Source organism: Chiloscyllium plagiosum, unplaced genomic scaffold (assembly GCF_037043375.1).
Source record: "Chiloscyllium plagiosum isolate Xiang-an unplaced genomic scaffold, Cpla_swu_hap1 HiC_scaffold_9, whole genome shotgun sequence".
In the NCBI taxonomy this organism is placed as follows: Eukaryota; Metazoa; Chordata; class Chondrichthyes; order Orectolobiformes; family Hemiscylliidae; genus Chiloscyllium; species Chiloscyllium plagiosum.
Genome location: NW_028270147.1, coordinates 127,072,915 through 127,091,261, shown reverse-complemented (window position 1 = coordinate 127,091,261; position 18,347 = coordinate 127,072,915). Strand labels below are relative to the sequence as shown.

General features: G+C 45.2%; 1 pseudogene; it reads left to right on the top strand.

The window, feature by feature from the left end:
• Positions 1-18,347, top strand: part of LOC122552870 (uncharacterized) — a 1,138,103-nt pseudogene that overhangs the window by 116,841 nt on the left and 1,002,915 nt on the right.

Here is an 18,347-nt window from a genome sequence, read left to right as displayed (position 1 = left end):
CCTATCTCTCCACGCTTCAGGCTCTCTGTCTATATTCCTGATGAAGGGCTTTTACTGCTCCTCGGATGCTGCCTGAACTGCTGTGCTCTTCCAGCACCACTAATCCAGAATCTGGTTTCCAGCATCTGCAGTCATTGTTTTTACCACCTTGAAGACTGGTATCTGTAATGCTGGGCACCACTGGAGGAGGCCAAGATGGATATCCACTCGGCACTTCTGGTTGAAGATTACTGCGAAAGATTCAGCCTTATCTTTTGCACTGTTGTGCTGGGCTCTTCCATCATTGAGGATGGGGATATTTGTGGAGACTCTTTCTCCAGTGAGATCCACTCACGACTGGATGTGACAGGACTACAATGCTTAGACCTGATCCATTGGTTGTGGGATTGTTTCATTCTATCTATCACTTTCTGCTTATGCTGTTTGGCATGCAAGGAGTCCTGCTTGGTGGCTTCACCAGGTTGACACCTCATCTTGATGTATGGCTGGTGCTGCTCCAGGCATGCCCTCCTCAATTCTCCATTGAACCAGGGTTGATCCCCTGCTTAGATGGCAATGGTTGAGTGGGGGATACACTGGGCCATGAAGTTTCAGATAGTGCTGGAGCACAATTCTGCTGCTGTTGATGGCCCACATTGCCTCATGGATGCCCAGTCATGAGTTGAGCGATTGGTTGTAAGTCTGTCCCAGTTAGCACGGTGATAGTGCCACACAAAACAATAGAGATTATTCTCAGTGTGAATGCAGGAGTTGATCTTCGCAAGGATTATGTGGTGGTCACTCTTATTGATACTGTCGTGGGCAAATGCATCTGTAACTGACAGATTTCTAAGGATGAGGTCAAGTATGACACGTTTTATAAAACTGAACCACATCTTTACATACTTTTGGCTCAGTACACGTGATTCTGGACGCCTGTGTTATCCAAATCCACATGGTCCTGTCATAGGGATCTGATGTGCTCCCCACAATATCTCCCTATGATAGCTGGGTGGGATCACTAGCCAATGTCAAACCAACCATTCTTCATCTGGGGGTCAATGAGGAGGGGGGGTTTCCACTTCCTCATCAGCGCTCCATTCTGAAGGTAATAACACTCTGAAACCCCTCCAGCCTCGACCTCAGTATGAGCTGACTGTGCTCATTTATTTCATTCAGGATCTGCTTTTTGGATCTGCTGTAATTAGTGACATCATACCAAACACTCCACCCGGATTATCTTCACCCTTTCGGAAAGTTTCAGCGATCCTTTCACTTGCCTGTGGTGTCACATCACCCCTTATTGATGGATTTTGTTTAACCATTGCCCTGGTTACCTCACACGAAGGAGAGAGACCAGGAACCTGTTCCTGTCATTGTTCTGTTTCTTGGCCCTCCTTTGGACATTCTGTAATTATCGGGGAAGCGACTGCCTTTAGTCCTGACAAATCATTCCCCAGAAGGAAATCGACTCCCTCAACAGGGAATGTTTTCCCCACTCCGACAATTACTTCTCCTGATAACAAATCACATTCCAGTTGCACTTTATACAATTGAGGTGGAATATATTCTCCACCAATCCCATTGATTAATACCTTAGCTCCCATCGAGCTCTCCGGAGGGAAAATCAATTCTTTCTCCAGTAAAAATGATTGTGTTGTCCCTGTATCTCTCAGTTTGGTTCTGGGTTTAGCTGAAGAAAAAGTGGTCACCATTCCTTTTGATAAAAATCCTGTCCACCTCTCATCTACCTTCCAACTTCCTTTACTAATGACAGAATTCACCTCCAGCCTTTTTGTTTTAGTAACAGCTACAACCTGCTCCGTGGGATTATCTGTTTGTGTTCCCTTCTCTGACTCATTTTTACTAACTCCTGTAAGTCCCATGGGTCTACCTCAGAACTTCCAACATTCCAAAAACACATGGCCCACCTTATTCCTAGAGAAACATTTCAGCTTCTGAGCATCACTTCCACCCTCAGCAATTTCCTTCTTAATCTGAGGAGGAGTTCTCGAGCTGTTCCCTCCTGTCCATTCTCTCCCCTGGCTCCCTGCCTTCCTCACACTCTCTCAATTTTTATTTTACTCCCATTTCTGGGCCTGATGGGAATAAGGTTTCTGGAACAGTCTCCCATCAGGTGGCTTCTCCACCTCCTGATGCTGCTTGGCTTGTTGTGCTCTTCCAGCCTCCTGTTTGTCTACTTTGGATTCCAGCATCTGCAGGGTTTTGGCTTTAATGAAGTCTATAATCATGAGCCATTCTAGCTGCTTGTCTTACTGTCGTTCCCCTTTGGTCTTCTACATGAATTCCGATTCATGAAGGGAAGGAAGTTTTGAATTCTTCTCAGAGAATAATTTCTCTGAGAGCATTGTAAGTATTCTCAGCTGTTTTGTGGAGGCTGTTTCTGTAAGTTCTGAAACCTCTGTCTGTATGTTTCCGAGACCAACTCATCTGCACTTTTCACCGTTTCACATCGTTGTGATCCTGAGAACGTTCCTCTGACAGGGATGTAGTAACCTCGTGTGCTTCCCAAGTTCATATTTGCATGGGCAAGTTCCATTGTTTTTCTCTCCCTCACTCGTTTAACTATCTTCTCAAACAACATGAAAAATGTTTCCACATCCTTCTCTTCATAGTTATAGAGTCATACAGCAAACAAACAGGCCCTTCTGCCCACCATGTCGACGCGGGTCAGTAAACACCAAACTGCACTAATCCCATTTACCTGCACTTGGTCCATAGCCTTCCATGCCCTGGCATTTTATGTGCACGTCTGGATGTTTTTTAAATGTTGTGAGAGGACCTGCCTCCACCACAATCTCAGGCAGCACATTCCATATGTCTACCACCCTCTGGGAGAAAAAAAAGCTTAATCAAATCCCCTCTAAAACACATTTTCTTCACATTAAGCTTATTCCCTCTGATCTTAGACATCCCGCCATGGGGAAAAGATGGTCACGATTGACTTTGTCTATGTGTCTCAACATTTTGTATCCCATTTTCAGACTCCCCTCAGGCTTCCTCTGCTCCAGAGAAAAAAAAAACCCAGTCTAACCAGTCTTTCCTCATAGGAAAGACTTTCAATCCCAGGAACATCCTGGTAAATCTCCTCGACACCCTTCCAGTCCAATCACATCCTTCTGACAGTGTCATGACCAGAACTGTACACAGTATTTCAGATATGACCTAACCAATACTCTGTAAAGTAACAACAAGACTTCCTTGCTCCTATATTCTACACCCTGGCTAGTGATGGCAAGCATCCCATGTGCCTTCTTCACCACCCTGTCTAGCTGTGCTGATACCTTCCGGGATTGATGGAGTTGTACACCAAGGTCCCTTTGTTCCTCAATACTCCCAAGGCACATAAGAACATAAGAACTAGGAGCAGGAGTCGGCCTTCTGGCCCTTCAAGCCTGCTCCGCCATTCAATAAGATCATGGCTCATCTTTTCATGGACTCAGCTCCCCTTACCCACGCTCTCACTGTATCTCTTAATTCCTTTACTGTTCAAAAAAAATCTTAGCTTTGAAAACGTTTACTGAAGTAGCATCGACTTCTTCATTGGGCAAGGAATTCCAGAGATTTATGATCTTTTGGGTGAAGAAGTTCCTTCTCAATTTGGTCCTAAAACTGCTCCCCCTAATTTTGAGGCTCTGCCCTCTTGTTTTAGTTTCACCTACCAGTGGAAACGTCCTATGTCTTATCTATTCTCTTCATTATTTTATATGTTTCTGTAAGATCCCCCACCCCCCTCATTCTTCTACGTTCCAATGAATATATCCCAGTCTACTCAGTCTCCCCTCATAAGGCAACCCTCTCAACTCCGGAATCAACCTAGTGAACCTCCTCTGCACCCCTTTGTGTGCCAGTACATCCTTTCTCAAATAAGGACACCAAAACTGCACGCAGTACTCCAGGTGTGGCCTCTTCGCACCTTGTACAGCTGCAACATAACCTCCCTGCTTTTTAAACTCAATCCCTTCAGCAATGAAGGACAAAATTCCATTTGCCTTCCTAATTCCTTGTTGTACCTGCAGACCAACCTTCTGTGATCCATGCACAAGGACACCCAAGGTACATACCTTTCATTGTGTATATCCCTCCCTTATTAGACCTCCCAAATTGGATCATCTTACACTTATCAGGATTAAATTCCATCTGCCATTGCTCTGCCCAATTACCAGCTGATCAACATCAGACTGTAGCCTGAAACCCGGTGATCCAAGATGGCAGCAGAGTAGGACACTTCAGACCGAGTTCATCTGCTCCGTCTGTTTCCTTTTCTTCTTTCTATTCCACCTTTTTTGTTTTTCTTTTGTCCTTCTCTCTTTTCTTTCCCAACTCAGATGCCTGGCATCCAACCCAGTGCAGACCCAGTGATGTGGCCTATCAGCTTGGTGTGGCAGTGTCCTGGCCTGGCAGGGCGACTTCCCAGCCTGGTGAGTCAGACTCTTGGTCAGACATGATGGTCTCTCAGTTCAATGTGGTGACCTCTTGGCCCAGCATGCTGGTCTCTGAGACCAGCGTGATTGACTCTCGGCTGAGTGTGGTGATCTCTCAGTGGCCCAGTTTGGTTGTCTCTAGGCCCACAAGGTGGTCTTTTGCTGTATATGGTGGTCTCTCGGCCCAGCATGGCCTCAGCGTGGACTTCCACTCTCGAGGTGATGACTCAAAGTAAATGATCCCAAGGTAGCTAAGCACTTCAGAAATACTGTAATGTTTGAACTTGCAGATTTATTTTTTTATTTTCTTCTTGAAACTAAAAAGGTCTGTAACGTGTAACTTTTAACTTTAATCTTTCTTTCTAACTTGCTCTTGAGATTCTGTACCTATGTCCTTGGACCTAAGATGGCACCTTGTGAGGCGACATGACATACCATTCACTGTAATCCTATACATTTGTATGTGAGTACACGTGACAATAAACTAAAATAAAAATCAAATCAATATCAAAAACACCACCAAGTTATGTGGCATCTGAAAACTTTCTAATTATACAATCACATCCAATGTGTTACAAACAGAAACGGTCCAAGCCCCAATCCCTGTAATTCACCGCTGGTCACAGACTTCCAATCCCAATACAACCCTCCACCATCACTCTTTGCCTCATTTTTGGAAGCCATGTTTGGATCCAATTTGCCAACTTGCCTTTGATCCCATGGGCTCTTACCATCTGGACCAGCCTTCCATGTGGGGCTTTGGTCAATCAAATCACTTCTGGCATCCCTACCTCTCCAAGTATTGGTTAATCCTGTACTTCAGGATTTTTTCGAATACTTTCCCTCACACTGACATCAGGCTAACTGGTCTGTAATTGCCTGGCCTATCCCTGCTGTTCTTCTTGAACAAAGGAACCACATTGACAATCCTCCTGTCTGGCACTTCACCTGTGGCCAGTGAAGTATTAATCAAGGAAAAGGCAATCAAACTTTCAAGACAATGAAATGAAAAATACAGTTAAGTGAAACCTAAAGGTGCGATAGAGAAATGAACCCCTTTTCTCTGTTATTTGAGAACTATAAATCAATAACATTCAAACAGAAAGGATTTTATTTTGCTGTGTTATTTGAAATCTTTTGAATTTGTGTTTTCTGTCAGTATGTTTTATTTTATCTTCATTTGGATTGTGTAAGGAGGTCTTATTACTAAATCTAAATCATCAGCATTGTGCGCTTGTGCTCCATAGATGCTGCAGACCAACTGCATTTCTTCAGCAGTTTCTGTTTGTGTTGCAGTCTGAGATCTGTGTTGTCCAATAATACCAGCAGTTGGGATGGGAATAGTTGGCTAGCATCATGATTGTCACTCTAATTAGAAATTGGCACTTTGCCTTTGATGAATCCAACAAATCTTATGCTGTCTTTCACATCTGTCAGGGGAATGGGAACAAAATGAGGAGGTTAGTGGGCAGTAAGGAGGTAGTAATTAAAGCCTGTAAGGAACTAGATAATGAAGTCAGTGTGATTAAGAGGAAGAAGAGGCAGGGAGCAGATGAGGAACGCAAAGGAACAGGTGGTCTGAGGTGCATTTGTTTTAATGCAAGAAGTGTACTAGGTAAGGCAGAGGAATTTAGGACTTGGATTAGTATCTGGGAGTATGATGTTATTGCTATGACTGAGACTTGGTTGAGGGAAGGGCAAGATTGGCAACTAAATATCCCAGGATATAGATGCATCAGGCGGATAAAGAGAGGGAGGTAAAAGGGATGGAGGAGTTGCATTACTGGTCAGAGTGGATATCACAGCTGTACTGAAGGAGGGCACTATGGAGGACTCGAGCAGTGAGACAATATGGGCAGAGCTCAGAAATAGGAAGGATGCGATAACAATGTTGGGGCTGTACTACAGGCCTCCCAACAGCGAGCGCGGGATAGAGGTACAAATTTGTAACCAGATAATGGAAAGATGTAGGAGCAACAGGGTGGTGGTGATGGGAGATTTTCGAGGAGAAAGTGAGGTCTGCAGATGCTGGAGATCAAAGTTGAAACTTTATTGCTGGAACAGCACAGCAGGTCAGGCAGCATCCAGGGAACAGGAGATTTGACGTTTCGGGCACAGGCCCTTCTTCAGATTTTACCTTTCTCAACATTGACTGGGATTCATTAGGAGTTAGAGGTTTAGATGGAGCAGAATTTGTAAGGAACATCCAGGAGAATTTTATACAGCCATATGTAAATAATCCAACTCAGGAAGGGGTCATACTGGACCCTTGTACTGGAATGAGCCCAGCCAGGTGGTTGAAATCTCAGTTGGGGATTACTTTGGGGACAGTGATCACAATTTCATAAGTTTTAGAATACTCATGGACAAAGACAAGAGTGGTCCTAAAGGAAGAGGGCTAAACTGGGGGAAGGCCAACTATAGCAAAATTCAGCAGGCGATGGGCAATGTAGGTTGGGAGCCGCAGTCTGAAGGTAAATCCACATTTGATATGTGGGAGGCTTTTAAAAAGAGGTTGATTAGAGTGCAGGACAGACATGTTCCTGTGAAAATGAGGGATTGAAATGGCAAGATTAGGGAACCCTGGATAACATGTGAAATTGTGAGACTGGCTAAGTGGAAAAAGGATGCATACATAAGGTCTAGGTGGCTGACAACAGATGAATCTTTGGAAAACTATCAGGAAAGTAGGACCAATCTGAAATGGAAACTCAAAAGGACTAAAAGGTGTCATGAAATATCATTACCAAACAGGGTGAAAGAAAATCCCAAAGGCTTTTATTCGTCTATAAGGAGCAAGGTGGTGACGAGAGAAAGGGTTGGCCCACTCAAGGACAAAGGAGGAAAGTTAGGCGTGGAGTCAGAGAAAATGGGTGAGATTTTTAATGAGTGCTTTGTGTTGGGATACAGATCCTTGGGAAATAGGTTTCAGGTTTCGATAGAGAATCTGGATTGGCGCAGGCTTGGAGGGCTGAAGGGCCTGTTGCTATGCTGTAATTTTGTTTGTTCTTTGTTCTTTGGACTGAGGAAGCTCAGATGAACAGAGCGATCTTTGTGTACTTGTCAGTGGATTCCTGAATGTGGCAAGACAGGTTAACAGAGCAGTTATGAAGGCATATGGGACACTTGCCTTTGTCATTTCAGGTATTGGTTATAAAAGCAGGAGGATATGTTGCAGTTAAGCAGAACATTGGTTAGGCCACAGCTGGAGTACTGTGTGCTGTTCAGGTCACCACACTGTAGGAAGGATGTGATTGCACTGGATGTGGTACAGAGGGGAATCACCAGGATGTTGTGTGCGATGGAACCTCTCAGTGATGAAGAGAAATTGGATTAGCTTGGGTTATTTTCTTCAGAGCAGAGAAGGTGGAGGGGGGACCTGATCGAGGTGTATAAGGTTATGAGGGGAATGTACAGGGTGGAGAGAAAGCAGCTGCTCTCCTTCGTGGGAGGGTCAATAACAAGTTGGCTCCATTCAATGTGAAAGATAGGAGGTTTCAAGATGTTTTTCATCCAGAGGGTGGTGTGGGTCTAGAATGCACAGCCTGGGAGTGTAGTTGAATTGGGAAGCCTCACAAAATTTAAAAAGTACTTGGATGAGCAGTTGAAATGTCATAACATTCAAACTATGGGCCTCATGTTGGAAAGTTGGACTGGTGTAGGATTAGTGTAGTTTGGCTGGTACACAATTAATGGGCTGAAGGGCCTCTTCTATACTGTGCGATTTTATGATTGTATTGTGTGCAGATTTGGTCTCTTTATCTGTGGAAGGATGTTCTGGCTGTGGAGGGAGGGCAGTGAAGGTTTACCAGACTGATTCCGGGGATGACAGCACTTAGATCTGAGGAGAAACTGGATTGGTTAGGACTATAATCACTGGAGGTTAGAAGATTGAGAGGAATCACTTTGAAAATTGTAAAGTCCTAACAGGACAAGACCGGAAAAACACGGGAAGGATGTTCCTGATGACTGGGGAATTCAGAACCAGGAATTACAGTTTACAGAAAAGAGAAAGGCCATTTCAGACTGAGATGAGGAGACATTTCTTTAGCCAGAGCCTGGGAAGCTAGTGGAATATTCTGTCACAGAAAGCAGTTGAGACCAAAAACTTAAATAGTTTCATGAAGGAGATAGGTATTGTTCTTAGGACTAAAGGGACTAAAGGTTACGTGGAGAAAGTGGGAACAGGGGATTAAGTTGGATGATCAGCCATGGTCATATTGAATGGCAGAACCCACTCGAAGGGCTGAATGGCCTCCTCCTGCTCCTAGTTCCTTTGTTTCTATGTTTGAGAGACTGTTCATAAACTTGGAAACATATGGAATTATAGAGTCATAGAGTCATCGAGTCCTACAGCACAGAGACAGGCCCTTTGGCCCAAACTGGACCGTGCTGACCAAAATGTCCATCCACATTAACCCTATTTCCCTTCACTTGGTCCATATCCTTCAAAAGTTTACCTATGTATTTGTCCAAATGCCTTTTAAATGTTGTTAATGCACCCGCCTCAATCACTTCGACTAGCAGCTCACTCCATATGTGTACCACCCTCTGTGTAAAAATGTAGCCACTCAGGTTCCCTTTTTCTCTTTCCCCTCTGACCTTAAACTGTTGCCCTATCACTCTCAATTCCCCAACCGTGGGAAAAAGACTGGGTGCATTCACCCTATCCATGTCTCTCATGGTCTTATACACTTCTAAAGGATTCCCCTTCAGTCTCCTACACTCTTAGAAAAATGTCCTAGCTTGTCCAACCTCTCCCAAAAACTCAGACATTGAAACTTGACAACATCCTTGTAAATTTCTTCTGCACTTTTTCCAGTTGAATAATATCCTTCTTGTAACAAGGTGACCAAAACTGAACATAATAGTCCAAGTTCGGCCTCACCAATGTCCTGTACAACTGCAACATAACTTCTCAATTCCTGTACCCAGTGCCCCGACTGATAATGGCCAGAGCACTAAAAGCCTTCTTCACTGCCCTGTCTCATTGTGACTCAACTTTCAGAGAACCGTGTACCTGAACTGCAAGATCCCACTGTTCCACTACACAATGAAACCCCAACCTTGATTTAATTTTCTAAAATTCAAGACCTCACATTAATCTACATAAATTTAATTTTCATTTCTCTTCCCACATCCCCAGCTGATCAAGATCCTGTCGCAATAGAACATAGAACATAGAAGAATACAGCGCAGTACAGGCCCTTCGGCCCTCGATGTTGCGCCGATCCAAGCCCACCTAACCTACACTAGCCCACTATCCTCCATATGCCTATCCAATGCCCGCTTAAATGCCCATAATGAGGGAGAGTCCACCACTGATACTGGCAGGGCATTCCATGAACTCACGATTCGCTGAGTAAAGAACCTACCCCTAACATCTGTCCTATACCTACCACCCCTTAATTTAAAGCTATGCCCCCTTGTAATAGCTGACTCCATACGAGGAAAAAGATTCTCACTGTCGACCCTATCTAAACCCCTAATCATCTTATACACCTCTATCAAGTCACCCCTAAACCTTCTTTTCTCCAATGAAAACAACCCCAAGTGCCTCAGCCTTTCCTCATACGATCTTTCTACCATACCAGGCAACATCCTGGTAAACCTCCTCTGCACCCGTTCCAGTGCCTCCACATCCTTCCTATAGTATGGCGACCAAAACTGCACACAATACTCCAGATGTGGCCGCACCAGAGTCTTATACAACTGCAACATGACCTCAGTACTCCGGAACTCAATTCCTCTACCAATAAAAGCCAGTACGCCATATGCCTTCTTCACCGCACTATTTACCTGGGTGGCAACTTTCAAAGATTTGTGTACATGGACACCAAGATCCATCTGCTCATCCACACTACCAAGTATCCGACCGTTAGCCCAGTACCCCATCTTTTTATTACTCTTACCAAAGTGAATCACCTCACACTTAGCTACATTGAACTCCATTTGCCACCTTTCTGCCCAGTTCTGCAGCTTATCTATATCCCGCTGTAACCTGCCACATCCTTCCTCACTGTCTACAACTCCTCCGACTTTCGTATCATCCGCAAACTTGCTCACCCAACCTTCTAACCCCTCCTCCAGGTCATTTATAAAAATGACAAACAGCAATGGTCCCAAAACAGATCCTTGCGGAACACCGCTAGTGACGGCACTCCAAGATGAACCTTTGCCATCAACTACTACCCTCTGTCTTCTTCCATCCAGCCAACCCCTAATCCAAACCTCCAACTCACCCTCAATGCCATACCTCCGTATTTTTTGCAGTAGTCTACCATGGGGAACCTTATCAAACGCCTTACTAAAATCCATATACACCACATCTACTGCTTTCCCCTCGTCCACCTCCTTAGTCACCTTCTCAAAGAATTCAATAAGGTTTGTGAGGCACGACCTGCCCTTCACAAAACCATGCTGACTATCCTTGATCACATTATTCCGATCCAGATGTTCATAAATCCTATCCCTTACAATTCTCTCTAAGATTTTGCCCACAACAGAAGTGAGACTCACCGGCCTATAGTTACTAGGGTTATCCCTACTCCCCTTCTTGAACAAGGGAACCACATTTGCTAGCCTCCAATCTTCTGGCACTACTCCTGTAGACAACGAGGACATAAAAATCAAGGCCAATGGCTCTGCAATCTCCTCCCTTGCTTCCCAGAGAATCCTAGGATAAATGCCATCATGCTCAGGGGACTTATCTATTTTCACCCTTTCCAGAATTTCCAACACCTCTTCTCTACATACCTCAAAGCCATCCATTCTACTTAATTGTGACTCAGTACTCACATTGACAACAATGTCCTGTTCCTGAGTGAATACTGAAGAAAAGTATTCATTCAGTGTCTCCCCAATCTCTTCCGCCTCCACACGCAACTTCCCACTACTATCCTTGACTGGACCTATTCCTACCCTAGTCATTCTTTTATTCCTGACATACCTATAGAAAGCCTTAGGGTTTTCCCTAATCCTACCAACTAAGGACCTTTCATGTCCCCTCCTTGCTGCTCTTAGCTCTCTCTTCAGGTCCTTCCTGGCTACCTTATAACTCTCAATTGCCCCAATTGAACCTTCACGCCTCATCTTTACATAGGCCGCCCTCTTCCATTTAACAAGGGATTCCAATTCCTTATTAAACCACGGCTCCCTCACACGACGCTTTCCTCCCTGCCTGACGGGCACATACTTATCAAGGACACTCAATAGTTGCTCCTTGAACAAGCTCCACATATCAATTACACCCTTGCCTTGAAGCTTACTTTTCCAGGCCACACATCCTAAGTATGCCTCACAGCATCATAATTTCCCTGCCCCCATCTATAACTCTTGCCCTGTAGTGCACACTTATCCCTCTCCATCACTAGAGTAAAGGTCACCGAATTGTGGTCACTGTCCCCAAAGTGCTCACCTACCTCTAATTCTAACACCTGGCCTGGTTCATTACCCAGAACCAAATCCAGTATGGCCTCACCTCTTGTTGGCCTATCTACATATTGTGTCAGGAAACCCTCCTGCGCACATTGGACAAACACTGACCCATCTAACGAATTTGAGCTATAGCTTTCCCAATTAATATCAGGAAAGTTAAAGTCCCCCATAACAACCACCCTATTACTTTCACTCTTCTCTTGAATCATCCTCGCAATCCTTTCTTCTACGTTTCTAGGACTATTAGGAGGCCTGTAAAAAACTCCTAACAGGGTGAGCTCACCTTTCCTATTCCTAACCTCAGCCCAAACTACCTCAGATGGCGAGTCTTCATCCATCGTCCTTTCCACAGCTGTAATACTGGATAATCTCCATGATACTCCAAACAATATCTGATAATCTCCATGATACCACCTTTTGCAATGTCTTCTGCAAACTTGCTAATCATGCCTTACAGATTCTTATCCAAATCATTGATACACATAACCAACAGTAATGGGCCCAGCACCTCGCCCTCAGGCACTCCACTAGACACAGGCGTCCAGTCTGACAAGCATCTTTCCACCATTAACCTCAGCTTTCTCCCATCAAACCAATTAGTGAAAAGTATTTGTCTTATGTCAGGAATTAGTTTGGAGGAAGGAGTCAGAGAGGACGGATAATGTGTGTGTCCTCTGATGAGTAAGATGTGAATAGTGGTGTCCCCAGGGAATGGTGCTCAGCTATGCACAATGTTTCTCAATGATGTGCATAAAGGATTAGAGAGCCATATATCCAAGATTGCTAACCACACTGAGTGAGGCGGCTTGGAGGAGGTCACAGAGACAGGGAAGGTGGAGGACAAGGAGGGATTTGAGAACAAGGATAAAAATTTGAAAAGTGAAAATTTCTGGGCCAGGAGCCAATGTAAACATGGGGTGCAGGGGGTTGGTGGAATGGGACTTGGTGCAAGTTGGGATATGGGCAGCAGAATTTGGAATGAGCTCAAGATTATGGAGGGCTGTGACTGTGATGAGTGCAAGTACAGCATTGGAATGGTCATGTTTGGAGTCCCAGACATGGCTGAGATTTTCAGTGGCTGATCTTTGCGATATGGAGCTCAGATCATTTACATAGATGTGGCCAAGTATGTAACGAGTCTGATTGAGCAGCAGACAGTGCTCAGGGAGAGGGATGGAGTTTGTACCGGGAGCTGAAGAGGATGGCTTTGATCTTCCCAACGTGTTTCACAGTGAGCCTGGCTCCTCAGTCCTGACTGCTCTTAGCTGCTGTGATTGTCACTGATTGGACACTTATTATTAGAGATTCTGACCACAGCAGAAAGCCCCAGTGTAAAAAATAACTGCAAAGACTGTCAGAGTGCAAGGTTGAAACTTCACCAAGAGAGGAAGTGAAAGAAGGAGCTCGGAGCAGCTGGACATTTGTTATTGAGACGGGAGAAAACTGTCTACAATCTGCACTCCCTGGAATCTGATAGCACAGGAGACTGGTTCTGGGATTTGTTTTGCAGAAACAGCACAATGATGGAAAAAGTGTCTGTCACTCTCTCACAAACACACATGCCTGCACTCGGAGATCAGAAACACAATCCAGCAGCAGCTCTGTCTCCAAGCTGTGAAACCTGCACAGAATTGTTCCCTCATTCAGTTTTTAACTGGCAGGATAGACCAAGCAGGGGAGGCAACACAGTGGTGTGTACAGTTGGAAGGGAGTTGCCCTGGGAGTCCTCACCATTAACTATGGAACCCATGAAAACTCATGACAGCAGGTCAAACATAGGGAAGGAAACCTCCTGCTGATTACCACATAGCACCGCCCTCCCCTCCAACCTCAACTGAGCAGTCAGTCCTCCTCCATGTTGAACAACACTTGGAGGGAGCACTGAGGGTGGGAAGGATGCAGGATATACCCTGAGTAAGGGACTTCAAAGCCCACCATTAAGAGCAGCTCAGAAGCATCACTACTGAGCAAATTGGTCTAGATTCAGCTGCTAGACTGGACCTGGGACACGTGGTGAAGGAACCAACAAGAGGGAAAAACATACTCACTATCACCCTCACCAATCTGCCTGCTGCTGGTGTATCTGTCCATGGCAGTATCAGTAAGAGTGACCACTGCGCGGTCTGTGCGGAGACAAAATCCCATCTTCACATTGAGAATACCTTACATTTTGTTGGGTAAGAGATACAGGATGTCAGGAAGAACTTTGTTTTTAGCAGCAATTGGTCATGACTTGGAAATTAGTGCCCATTCAGGTGAGGCAGGTGAAGACACTCAGTGATTGCAATGACAGATTGGATGGGCTCTTGATGGAAATAAACCTGCAAAGCTCTGGGGGTCGAGTAGGGGGGGCGGGGGGGAGGTGGGACTGACTGGATTGCTCCATGAAATGACAGCATTTACCTGACAGGCTGAATGTTCTCCCCCTGTGCTGGAAATAGGTCTCACTCAATTAGAGAGTTTGGATGCAGTAAATACAGGGCAAATTGTTTCTCCAGGCAGGAGGGTCAGTAACCAGAGGGCACACATTTCAGAAAGGGTCTGAAGAACAAGAGAGAAGATAGGAACATTTTTATCCAGCGAGTTCATGATGACTGTCTCCAAGGTGAGTGGAAGTGGATTCAACAGCAACTTTCAAAAGGGCCTTTGGAGAAATAGCTGAAAAGGAAACAATTGCAGGGTTATACAGGAAGGGCTGGGTAAATGGGACTCATTGGACTCATTTGCCTGTCACAATCGGCCCAGTTGTATCTGTGTTGTATAAGAGCTTACACACACTTAGTCTCACCTTTACACAAAGACTGGGAGAAACAGACAACCCAGTTTACAGAAGAGTGTTTTCTGAAGCAAAACACTCTTAAACCAACTCGGGGAACAGACCAGACTAGATGTACCAGAATAAGTCAGTAAATCAATGGCAAAGCTACAGTGAAACTAAAGTGATGGAAGTGAACAGTTTATTCAATAGCACAGCCATCGAGAGGGGGAGGGATGAAGGGCAGGAGGTCAGAGAGCACGCAGTAGGGGTCTGAAGGCTCTGCTGTCAATGGTGGGATGGAGGAAGCAGCAATGGGCAGGAGACCAGAGACAGAAGAAGGAAGGGGGAGGGAGGGAATGTGAGTCTGCAGCAAGACACAGAGTGAGGGAGGAGGGAGGCCATGGAAGCAATTGGCTGGCAGTGAGGTCGTGGGTCATTCTGGAACAACACATGGTAAGACAGGGAAGAGACCACTACATACTGGACAAGCTGGCATTTATGGAATGTGGTTCAGGAAACTGGGAGAGGACATTGGAATCATAGAGTTAGGAGGTGGGACAAGCAGAAATTAGGGTTTCTCTGCAGAGACAGACAATGTGATTGAGATTGAAATAAGAGACATATGTGGTGGACACAATGTCGGTTTTGCAGCTCAGATACTGGACAATCCAATGGGAAGGAGGCCCATGTTGACTGGTCCTATGGGAAAGTGGCCAATGTATACATCATCATAGAGTCATAGAGGTTTACAGCATGGCAGCAGGCCCTTCAGCTCTACTCATCCATGCTGACCAAGTTTCCAAAACTGAACTAGTCCCATTTGCCTGTGTTTGGCAAAATCCTCTCTAAATCCTTCCTATCCATGTTCCTGTAAAAACGTCCTTGAAATGTAATAATTGTACTCCCCTCTACCACCTCCTCTGGCAGCTCATTACACATACACATCATCCTCTGTGTGAAAAGGTTGTCTCTCTGGCCCTTTCTAATTCTTTCCTCTCTCGACTTAAACCTATTCCTTCTGGTACTGGACTCCCCTGCACTGGGGAAAAGACTTTAGCTATTCACCTTATCTATGCCCCTCATGATTATATAAACCTCATGATTATTAAGGTCACCCCTCAATCTCCTGCATTCCCTGGAAAACATCTCAGCCTATCCATCCTTGCCTTATGATTCAAACCTTCCAATTAATCTTTATTTTATCCAAACCAGTGTAATAACTTCCTTCCTCTTGCAGGGTGAGCAGAAATGTACATAATGTCCAAATGTGGCCTTCCCAATGCCTTGTACAGCTGTAACATGATGTCCCAGCTCCTGTACTCCCTGCTTTGACCAGTGAAGGTGAGCGTGCCAAATACCCTCTTCACCACCCTGTCTATCTGTGACACCACTTTCAAGGAACTATGTACCTGTACCCCTCAGTCTCTCTGTTCAATAACACTCCCCATGGCTCTACCATTAATTGTGTAATTCCTGCCCTAGTTTGTCTTACCAAAATGCAACTCCTTCCATTTATCGAAATTAAACTCCATCTGGATTTGTTGACCCACTGGCCCAGTTGATCAAGATGACATTGCACTCTTGGATAACCTTCTTCCCTGTCCAAGATGCCAACAATTTTAATGTCAGCCACAAACTTCCTGACCGTTCCTGCTATTTTCTCATCCAAATTGTTCATGTAAATGATGAACAACAGTGGATCATGGATCGATTCTTGTGGCAGACGGCTGGTCACTGGCCTCCAGTCTGAATAACAACCCTCTCTCACCAGCCTCTGCCTCCTACCATTAGGCCAATTTTCTATCCAATTGGCGAGCTCTCCCTGGATCCTCTGTGATATAATCTTACTAAGCAGTCTACCAGGGGAACCTTGTCTAAGGCCTTGCTAAAGTCCATGTGGACAGAGTGTACTGCTCCACCTTTATCTATCTCCGTGATTATTTCTTCAAAAACTCAGTCATCTACTCTTCTCCATCAGAAACTCCAGTGAATAGGAGGCCCATGTTTACTGGTTTCTGTTGGAGGATCCAGTTAGAAGGAGATCCATGTTTACTGGTCTCTGTTGGAGGTTCCAGCAGGAAGGAGGACCATGTTTACTGGCCGTTATTGGGTGTGAGGTCAATTCCTTTCTGTTGTAACTGTGTGATAGTCCAACCCTCATCCCAGTGAAACAGCCTGACTCAGAGACTCATCATGGAAGTGGAAGGAAAGGGAAAGGGATTGGAACATGTTGTGAATGGACAGGATGGGTCAGTGGGTCAGAGTCTGTCCTGTCCCTCCAGCTCACACTGATGGCGTGAGGATATCCTCTCTCTCTGCTGGGCCTTCATGGAATGAGGTTTGTGTCCAAACTAGTCCCCAGTGAGAATAGGCCAACAGCACAGAATTGCCTTTCTTTTGACAAGAATCTATCCGTCTTCCTGAGCGAGGCCAAACCCTGGTCAATGTGGGAAATGGGGAGTTACTCCAGGAAAATACATCCTTCTGGGGTCAAGGGTTAATGTCCATTAGTGGTGCAGAGCAGAGGGATATTTATCCTGCATTCAACTGTCACCACCCAGGACACTGTCAGAAAGAGAGAGAAGCGAGACAGAGAGAGAGGGAGTTTCTGTGTGTGTGTGTGTGCAAGAGAGAGAGAGAGAGAGATCGGGGATAGAGGGAGGAGCATCTGAGACAGTGTGAGATATGTGAGGGGACCAAGAGAGAGGTAGAGGGTGGTAGAAATGGTGAGGTTGAGGGATAGAGAGAGAAACAAGATGTGACTGAGAGGCATGGAGAGAGAGAAAGAGATAGAATGGGTGTGATACCAAGCGTGAAGGGAATCAAGAGAGAGAGAGAGAGGGTAGGGTTGGGTGTGTGTGTGTGTGTGTGAGAGAGAGAGAGAGAGAGAAAGAGAGAGAGAGAGAGATATGAGTATGGTTAGAGATAGAATGCCAGAGAGGGAGGGAGAGAGACTGTAGATTGGGATGCAGAGAGGGAGGGAGAGAAAGAGAGGGAGGAATAGAGAGGGGCAGATAACATTTGGATGCTTTCAATTATAGCGAGAGATGGAGTGAGTGATGGAGACAGAGAAAGATGCAGAAATAGAGATTATGAGACGGAGTGAGGAACTGGGAATGAGTTGGAGGGAGTGGCTTTGAGACAGAAAGAGAATATGAAAGTGATTAACAGTGGGGGAGAGAGAGATAGAGGTAGAGAGAAAGAAGTGTAAGGTGTGAGTCAGAAAGGGAGATAGAGAGAGAGAGAGAGATAGAGAAAGAGAGAGAGAGAGAGAAGAGGACAGGTCCTGGTCACCACATTCTGGGAAGGATGTGATTGTACTTGAGAGGGTACGGGGAGATTTCCCAGAATGCTGCCTGAATGTGAGCTTTGAGATAAGATTAGAAAGGTTGGTGTTGTTTTCCTTGGAGCAGTGAAGGCTGAGAGGGGACCTGATAGAGGGGTATAAGATTATTTGGGGCAGTGATAGTGTGGGTAGGAAGGCACTTTTTACATGAGTAAAGGACTCAGTAACCAGGGACCGAGATTGAAGGCAACACAGACATGGACACACAGAAACTTGGAGCTGGAGCAGGCCATTTCGCCCTTTGAGCCTGCTCTGTCATTCAGTATGATCATGGCTGACCCTCTCTCTCAAACCATATTCCTGCTTTCTCCCCATTCCCTTCATGCTGTTAAAATGCAAAACAATTATCTCTCTCTTTTTCTTGAATATATTCAGTGGTAGA